We start from the raw sequence: 10,454 nt of genomic DNA, 5'->3' as shown, positions 1-10,454 counted from the left end.
AAAGGTGACTCACACCCACACATTTTACACTCCCTCGTACACACACATCACAGTCACAACACACACTGACATACACTATTGCCCCTAAACAACACACATGCACACACATACATATCCAAACTAACACCTAACCATTCACACACCACAACACCAGAAGCGCTAATTCAAAATCTCTGTTCTTTGGGATTTTGAATTTCACGCTTCTAGTGTTTTGGAATTTAAAGGCTTTGCTATTATAATTTCAAAATACTGAAATTCATGATTTTAGTATTTTGAAATTATATAGGGAACCCATATATATATATATATATATATATATATATATATATATATATATATATATATATATATATGTGTGTGTGTGTGTGTGTGTGTGTGTGTGTGTGTGTGTGTATATATATATATATATATATCTAGGGAATGAATTGTGCCGAAATGCATGCTAGGCAAACGCTCTAACCACTACGCTATTCCAGTTTCAATTTTTTTCTATGTATAGTTCTACTTAACTTCTTTCGAAGTTTAAACTCTGCTATGCATAGCTGCATGACAGGCAATCCTGCACAGCTATGCTTAAACTTTATTCCGAACTAATAATAAAAAATAAATTAAAGCTTTTAATTTTTTAATTTAGTTTTTGGCTTTGTGCAGATTTCTTACTCTAATGGGTTGGGAGGTGTGCATTTTAGACTTCATACCCTTTGGATGATTCATGCTAATGCAAAACTTGTCATTCGATCAACTTTCTAAATTTGTGCTAGTAATATTTAAAAGTGTCCCCCTTTCTCCAGATTTCTTACTCTAATGGGTTGGGAGGTGTGCGTTTTAAACTTCATTCACTTTGGATGATTCAAGCTAATGCAAAACCTGTTATTCTATCAACTTTCTAAGTTTGTACTAGCAATATTTAAAAGTTGTCCCCCTTTCTCCAGATTTCTTATCTAATGGGTTGAGAGATGTGGCAAGCAATCTCTCGCTCTTTTTAAATTGACATATGGGGCATGTGTATTGTGAGAGCACTGCTCTCAGACACACCCGTTGCACTCATACACAGAACTGTGTCCGTATTACAGCACAGCAGCACACCTTCATGAATATGCAAGGCAAGCTGCCGTGCTGTACGGGAACAATCCCTTCCATGCAGGAATAAGCTATTCCTGGATGGAAGTTAGATGAATCCCAGGGATTGCTTTTATTGTTCCCTATATCAAATACTGTGGGTTGTTTGGGAACTTTTAATATAAACAAAATGCTAGACCTTACAGATGCAAATTTAATCTTTTGGCATCAGTTCTTAATTGGAAATAAATCACACAATACAGATTATTGTCTTCCAAGACATTGTTTAGAATATAATTGGTTAACTATACAATCTCGTAAAAAATATATTAGTGATAATATCAAAATCTCCATGGATTTTTAAACAAAACATATTCCGGAGATACTTGAGGGTTTTTTTCAGAATCAATAGTAACTCAAATAAGAATAAATCAAATATATCAATAATTTATAAAATAATAAGAGAAGAGTTTGGTTCCACTGATTCATTATTTTGGAAGTACTCAACTAAGATTAATGAGAAGGCCTTTTCTGATGAAGATAAATGCTTAATTCTTAAATCTGTGGGAAAATCTACTTCTTTAAAATATACACCTGGAGATTTATTCACAAAGCTTTTTTAACTTCACATAAAGTGGCTTTAATATATAATTATGGAAAAATGAATTGTTTGAGGTGTAATGAAGTCTCTAACACAGATTGGTTTCATATGATATTAGATATAAAATAATAACTCCTTTTTGGGTTGAGTTTAGAAATTTTGCCCAGGCTTTGTGGAGGAAAGATAATGTTATAATTTTGAACTCCTTGATGGGGGTGCTGGTGCCTCTTCTTTGGTCCATTTTAGTTATACCAAGAAAAATAGTCACAAACAAATGGAAATATAAAACTACTCTTTCTTTCACTGAATGCATTAGTTTAGCAAAAAAAAAAATGTTTGTAAAAAAAGAATTGTCAACTGCCAAAATGAGAACTTTGAATATTACTCACCAGTTTAGATTTTGTCAAAATTAAGCAATTTACTTGATACATTTTAATGATTTACTTTTCTATGTTTGATTTTGTTGTGGCCATCTGTAGTTATGTTTTTGTTCTATTTATTTTTAAATAATTTTTTACAATCTTTGTTTTAAAATTAATAAAAAAAGTTGTTTAAAAATATAATGTTGCTAATGACAACTTGCTGAATTAAGTAGTCCCAGATTATTTTCACATGTGTGTGCCATGCTGTGCATTTCAGGTATATCTGAGGATTTATTTCACCCTTGCAGGATGTAATTGTGTGACTGTGGTGTTGGGTATTTAGTTAAGAGGAGTGTGAGGGGAGACAGTATGGGGTCCCCCCATCAAAAACGCTTTTTTACGACAGGTTTAGTAGTTTTCTTTTCTTTCCTTTTTATATTTTTATTTATTTATTTATTTTGAAGAATTTAACTTATCCAGTTTACAGTTGGTTGGTTTTGTGTCAGCTTCCTGCTTGGAACTTTTATTTTACGAATTCACCTGAAAACCTTATCCATACATCTACAAGCCTACATATTAAAAAAAAAAACACTGTTTACATGTGCTCTCTGCCTTTATCTGGTTCCTCTTTTTGATGTATAGCCTCCTATCTGAAAGAAGCTGAATTATTGTACTTTTTAGTTCCTTCGAGACACTTAACTGTTTCTGTCATGCCTTCTACTCACCCTTTCTTCCTGAGTGTACAGTTTATATTCCAGTAAAAACTCCTCATATTTTCCCTGCTTTACTCCCTACACAGTTTTGTTGCCCTTCTTGGCACATCCTCTGTCATGCCTGTGTGTGTGCATTGCTGGGATCTGCAGACCTGTTCACAGTGCTCTAGATTTTGTTGTCATCAAATGTCTACATAGAAAATGAATGCGCTCCTTTTTTGCTACAGTTACTACTTTCTTCGTGGGCTCCATGATCACACAGTTTTCTGTAGTATTATCTCTCATGTCTGCAGTATCAATGCACATAATTACATCTACAGCCTTTCTCTTTCATGTCATTGTTAGTATTGTAGGTTCCATTCTGTAGTCTTTGTTTGGGTTTAATTATCCAGGTGTGTTATTTTCCACTTACTTATAATAAATTGATAAATGAATGCAGGTTTCAATATATCTGTTAATTTCTCTAACAGTATAATCCGGATCTTTCTGTCTATCCCACCTTGAGTGTTGATCTGTTTTTTATCTTGGAAGTGCAAGGCCATAATCCTGATCCTTAGAATAGTGGAACTCCCACGGAAAATGAAAAGGATATACACAAAGTCTGAGGTTGTAATATCTTGGAATATTTCCCTTTATCTAAAGTACAGTGACCTCAGAGTTAGTATACAAAAGTAGCAGGAAGTGGGAGGTGCAACCCACATTTTGGGAGGTATGGGGGATGAAGCCCCCTGCAAAAGTATGTGAAAGTCATATGACTAGATTTGACACTGTACTGTTTTCTATTTAAATCAGAGTATATTTTTAAGATGTTAGGGCTTACACTAGCAGGTCCTGCATTTCTGACATGGAGCCATATTGCTTATGTTAACTGTTCATGTGCTGTTGTGGGCTCCATACTGAAGACATTTTTTTCTGCTTTAGTGTATAGTATTCTCAGTATTGTCCAGGACTGCAGCCCTCACTACAAGCAGTTCACTCTCTGTTGATAGCTCGTTCTCCAAGGTACAGTGACTTTGGAACAGCAGCTTGGAGGGCAATCCCCACCCCCATACAAATGAGGAGAGAAGCATCATGCTTTTGTGTTGTGCTTGTTTGATACTTTTCCTTAACAATTAATGTCTCAGCTATTTATTATCTGTACTCAGATTGAGGATTTTGAGCTGTTTGCCAGGGTTTTGTGAACAGGAATGTGTAATTTCAAGAACTGATACTGGGATCCTGTGCAGATGAAAAGGGTATTTGCAAAAAAAAAAAATATATATATATATATATATATATATATATATATATATATATATACATACACTGTATATGTTTGTGTGTGTATATGGCTGTACTTCGTGTAGTTGACTTACCATTCCATTGACTTTCACATGATTGAGGCCACATTATCGAAAGTTTAAAATAACGAACACCCGGAACATCTTATTTTCCCTCTGGGAAACTAACCACTTGGGCACCACAGTGAACTTTGCCTTTTTTCCACTGTAGTGAAATCTCAGAGTTGGTATATTTAGTTAGGGGTGTGTGGGTGGTGCAGCCCCCACACATGGGGAGTGTGGGGGGGCAAAGTCCCCCCTTTGGTGGGGTTAATTTGGCTACATAACTGTTTTAGTTGTTGGTGGTCAAGTGGTTAGTTTCCTGAAAGGAAAATATGATGTTCCAGGTCTTCGTTATTTTAAACTTTCGACAATGTGGACTTACTCATGTGAAAGTCGATGAAATGGTAAGTCGACTATATGAAGTAGATATACACACACACACACACACACACACACACACATATATATATATATATATATATATATATATATATATATATGCATTTAGTATATTTACATTGCTCGTACAGATGTTAAAGACTGGCCCCAGAAATAAAACCTGGAAAATTATATTTTTTTACAGTGTCACCCATATACCATTACATAATTTTAAACTTCACTCTCTGTTGTGAGCAGATTGCAGTATTCCCATTTATTACTTAAAATTAAATGTTGTATATCACCTTGTACTTAGTCTGAAGTGGTTTTCCATGGATTTACATATCCTGCTGAGGACCTACAGACATTCCTAATTTTGTTGTGGTCCCCTGCTTCCATTATATATATGGGGGGTGATACAGGCTCTTTTCACTAATCCAGGCAAGGGCCAACAATACGTAAAACTTGTCTTACCTCCACTTCAAGGTTATTTAAGTTGCATATTAAATGTTTGCATAATAATTTGTCAGATGCCTTTGCAAAATCTAGGTGGAACAAATATTTAACCATTTACTCTCTTTAATACTTTGAAGAGCCAGTTGAAGAAGAGCATTAATTTTGGCTGATGTGAATGTAATTCACTTTTTTGGATGTTGTAACTATTGGCCCATAAGTGCTCATCACTTCATTTGTTTATAAATGTTTCTTTCACTTTTGTAAACATTACATCCTGAATAACTGGCCTGTAATTTTCTTCCTCTCCTTTGCTGCTATTCTGTGAACTGGAATCATGTCTAACTTATCTGGCACAACTCTGCCTCCCATGATTTGTTAAAGGAGGTGGCTAGTAATGCATTCAAGAGTTTATTTTTTTCAGAATTCTGAAGTGTGTCACTATGAGCTCCCTTGCTTCACCCTTTTTTAACATGATAGTTCATTTAGAATTTGTCTTCATGTGAGTGGAGTAGTATCAATCACTCTGTCAGATGTATTTATTTTGCTTGGCTTTAGATGCCTCACCAGACTCTTTTGAGAATACTGTAGTCAAGCGCCTGCTCATTGTGTGCTTCAAGGATAGGTAATCCATGGCACTCTTCAAGGATAGGTAATCCATGGCCCTGATTGAAGACTGGCACTTAAGCACATTTTTCTTTGCACTGCGATACGTACCAGTACAATTGAGTATCCTGATCAGTGAGATAGCAGAGCATGCCACTTAAAATGTATAACTGTTTCCAGCAAGGCTTTTAAATGACCACTGGTGGATGAAGCTTGAACTCTCGAGCTTCGCCTGACCAAGCTTCAACTCATCAACTACTGAAGTTCCTCCATAGAAAATCAATGTTGGTGACTTGTACTGGAAGTGATTCCTTTTGGGGGGCAATTTACTTAGTTCCAAGTCAGACTTTCCCGGTAAACAAATTTTATTTTTTATTTTATTTTACATTTGTTGCCCGGGAGTGTCTGGCTGAGCTATTGCCCTTTTTCAGCGGAGGCCCAGGGAGAAAAGCTCCAAAGTTATTCAATGCAATGAAAATAGCAGTACAGATACTTTTCAATAAAAATAGCAATAGAGAATTTTGGTAGTTAAAATATGTAAGCTATATACATGTATATTATTGACAGATAAAACAGTACTATAAACAACAAAGAGAATGTTAACAAAGTAGAATAAGTTGTATGTGTTGGTTTAAAAAGAGGGTTGAGTAAATATAAAGGTTTTGTATGCAGAGTAGCAGATGTTAAATAAATTTTGAAAATATTTATTGATTGTAATCAATGACATATAACTACTTAGCAGAATTTAAAACAACTTTACTGAATATATATATATATATATATATATAAAATATAGAGAGAGAAAGAGAGAGAGATTTTTTTTTTTTTGGAAATCAATGTATATGTGTATGCTTCTGTGTGCATGTCGTAATGTGTATGAATGTATGTGCACGTGTGTATGTGTGGCATCTGAAACAGTAATGCCACTTGTAACTGCAAATTGTATGAGTATCTTGATGTACACTTATCAATTCTGACAATACTTCTAACTACAGGTAACATGCAGAAAAAAATATACCCCTCCCCCCTTGCTGCAGTTTGCATTAAACTTAATCATCTTGCAAGAGCACATGCCATGATGTTTTGGATAATGCTATAAAAGTTACCTCCTTTTGATCTGTTCCTTTTCATCATCACTCTCATAATGCATCGTATCACTTTTTGTGTTACATTCCCTACATGTTCAGGAAGCACATTGTTACCATCAGATAGCAGTTTCAGATACTCAGGCAGCACTTGTATGATCTTGTCTTAAACCTGCATTCTCCAGTATCATGTGGAGCTCCAGGCCGAGCTGTGCTGATTGCTGTATTCTAGCTGCAATTTCAGTTCACTGAGTAACTGTCATTGATATTTTGGGTGCCAGCAAGTTCTGAAAGACATTCAACTCATAGTCCCTTCCCTGCATGTAAATACTTTAGAAGTTCAATAAACTGTATCCACATCAGTCACTATGCTGTTTTTATTGCTGGTCATGATGCCCAGCACTAAACGTAGTTGCAACAAATAAGCTGTACATCAGTCTGTTTTCTAGCCGTGCATGCAGTTTTGTAGCATACCTGTGTATGCTAAAGCAGGACAATCTTGTATCATGTGTGCTGTCATTGTTTCCTACATGCTGCTGTTTTGTAATGCCACTACTGTGCTGATTACTTTATATGTTTGTTTGCTTTACTTATTTATTTCATATCTGGGAAAATAGACTGGACTGAGGACACTCTTCAGCTATGACCTGGTCAATACTGCAAAGTACAGAAATGATTATGACTGCAGTCGGACGACACTATGCTACAGCAGTAGCATTGTTGCCTCACAGCAAGAGGTTCTCCACTTCGATTCTTCACTGGAGTGCCTTCTGTGTGGTAGTCTGCATGTCCTCCCTGCGTTCTTGTGGGCTTTCTCCGGGTACTCTGGTTTCCTCCCATGTTACAAAGACATGCGTCTGGAGTGTTTCTCACCAGGCCTCTGATGAAAATTGGCTTTGTTCCAAGTCATCGGGCTTTCCTGGTAAACAAATGTTAAATAAATTAAAATAAAATAAAGTTTAGGGTATAACAATATGTGTATAGTTACTGATATGTAAAGACCAGAAGCAAGTTATCAATAGTATATTTATAGTGTTTCATAAAGACCCCAAGATAACAGTTACATAGGAAATACAAGCCTGCTAGTTAAAGGTGATAAAAGTGAAATCTGCAAGCAAGTCCTTAGCATTTGCACATTCAGTAAGAAGAGGTAGTTTGAGTATTATGATGCAAACTTATGCCTGATATTAAAATAGTGTGCCTTGGGCCTAACCCCTATGTCTGATGTTAAAATAGTGTGCCCTGAGCCTAACTCTTACACCTGATATTCAAATAGTGTGCCTTGGGTCTAACCCTTATGCCTGAAGCAGCTATATTCACAGGCTGATGTTAGGCACAATATATGTTTAGCTCTAAAGGTTCTGTTGTCTGTGTGGAAAATCTGTACAGAACTCAGGAACGTAATTATTTGTTTTACACTGGATCTATAGCAGAAATGCTAAGCGTGTGCACACACACACACAGACACACACACACACACACACACACACACACATTATCCAAAAGCTGTTAATTCCTATCAGAGAAGCAGTATTACCATAAAAAGGATAAAGGGCTGGATTATTTTTTTTAGGTAAAGGTAACCTCAACAGACAAATAAGACAAAATGTCAAATCCTCTAATGGTATCATTGAGAAAAACTTAGCAAGCACAACCAAGGATAACCATAACACCTTTTACAGTTACATAAGCAGCCTAAAATGTAGGACCCACGCATGTGCTGAATTAGTGCCTAACGGTATCACACACACTCTGATCCCATAGAGATAGCAAACCTGCTAGCAGATAGGTTTGGTGAAAATTTCACTTCTTATCCCCTCTAAATTTATCACAAACTTTGTCCCAAACTCCCCCCTGCCCTACATATCTGAAGAGCAGGTCATTAAAGCCATGTCCAAGGCAAAAAAACACAGCCTCTATGGGACCAGACAGCATCCCAGGCTGTCTTCTGAACAGGCTGAAACATGAACTAACATCACCATTTACATACTCATTTCAATCACAGCCTAACAACAGGTGTTGTTCCTGCAGAATGGAGAACAGCAACAGTTATTCCCCTCCACAAAGGTGGCCTAGCAAAAGACCCAGAAATTATAGACCCATAAGTCTGACCAGCCTCATCTGTAAGCAAAGGAAAGTATCATTATGGACCTCATAAATAAAGACATAGGTGACCTTCAAACCCTGGATCCAACCCAATGTGGCTTCACCAGCAGTAGATCCTGCCTATTAAATCTGGTGGATTTCTTCAAAAATGTGACCAGGGCCATTGACAAGGGCAAATCTGTACACACAGCATACCTCAATTTGGCAAAGGCTTTTGACACAATCCCACACTCAGGCTTTACCAATAAACTTAGCAAACCAAATGTAAACCCTTTTGTTGTAAGATGGGTTGCCAACTGACTTACACACCAGACACATTATCAAAATGGGTGACTCCACATCAACCAGCAGACCTGTCACCACCAGGGTGTCACAAGGATCAGTGCTGGGCCCCTTACTGTTTGGTACATACTTGTCAGAAGTTCAGCCAAAATCAAGGGGTTGTGGTTGACAAAGTTTCCAGACGACTGCAAACTAGGTGCAATTATTGAATCCCCAAATGATATCAGTATACTCCAGAAGGGTCTTATGCACACCAGTGACTGGTGTCTTAGTCATAGTCTCAAACTGAATGCAAAGAAATGCTTCATCATTCCCTTCAGCACAAACAATGTCCTTTCACACTATCAAATCAACAACAATACCCTAAGTACCTATGAGATGGAAAGGTACCTGGGATCACAGGTTGACTGTGACCTTAAGTTTGATCACCATGTATGTACTGTAATAAAGAAGACTTTCTACATGGCACATTTCCACCAAACACTAATACATGCGAGAGATGCATTTATACAACCAAACTGGAGGCTAAGCTCTCTCAACCCAAGACTGGACCAGGCATTTGAGAGGAGAAGGGAATTACTTGCATCACACCACTAGTCCCAAATAGACCTATGAAACCAGCATCGGCAAAAAACACACATAAATACATGAAAACATACTCGGAGGCTCTAAATAAAAATCTGCAGAAGCAACAGAAACCTCCAAAGCAGACATCTAAGCAACCTCCACCCCCCAACACAAACCATAAAACACATACTTCACAAAACCAGTGTGCCACACAATCACAGCCCTTAAGGCAAAATAACATACCCAACACACTAGTGACTCTATAGTCAGGCACACTGACGTCCCACTCACTAGGCTGAACAAGGAGAAGGTTACTGTTAGCTTCCTGTCAGGTGCCAGAATCTGCCACATAACACAAGCACTCAGGTCACTCCAGAACAAGTACATATATGACTCTGTCATTGTCCATGTTGGTGTGAATGACCTGAGCCGTACCTCCCTGGACTACATGAAAAGAGACATGGAGGAGCTCTCTGATCACGTAGCCCAGGCCGATATTACCCTGACCCTGAGTAGCATCCTGCCCTCACCAAGTATGATACCACAGTATAAAGAAAAAATTATCAATTTCAACAATTGGCTAAGCTTCTTGTGTCATTCAAAGGGGATCCAGTGTCTGTCAGCCTGGGATGACATGCTCGACAAGCCATGCTACTTTGCTAGAGATGGCTTGCACCTGTCACCCTTAGGCTTTCGAATACTGGCCAAGGCTCTTGCCACCCCCATAGTGCCTTTTTTAGGCAAGGCTCAAAAGACAAACCCACCTCCATAAATAGCACAAGTAACAAAAAACCTGGGGGTAATGCTACTCAATGCCAGAAGTCTAAACCTCAAAATGCACGCACTCGAGGCACTCCTCAGTATGGAGAAAATCGATATATGTGCAGTAACAGAAACCTGGTTTAAGGCTCCAAAGAGCA

This window comes from Protopterus annectens, chromosome 11.part0, assembly GCF_019279795.1.
Source record: "Protopterus annectens isolate FY-2018-M chromosome 11.part0, PAN1.0, whole genome shotgun sequence".
Classification (NCBI taxonomy): Eukaryota; Metazoa; Chordata; order Ceratodontiformes; family Protopteridae; genus Protopterus; species Protopterus annectens.
The sequence above is the reverse complement of the archived record's forward strand: the minus strand, read 5'-3'. Positions refer to the sequence as shown.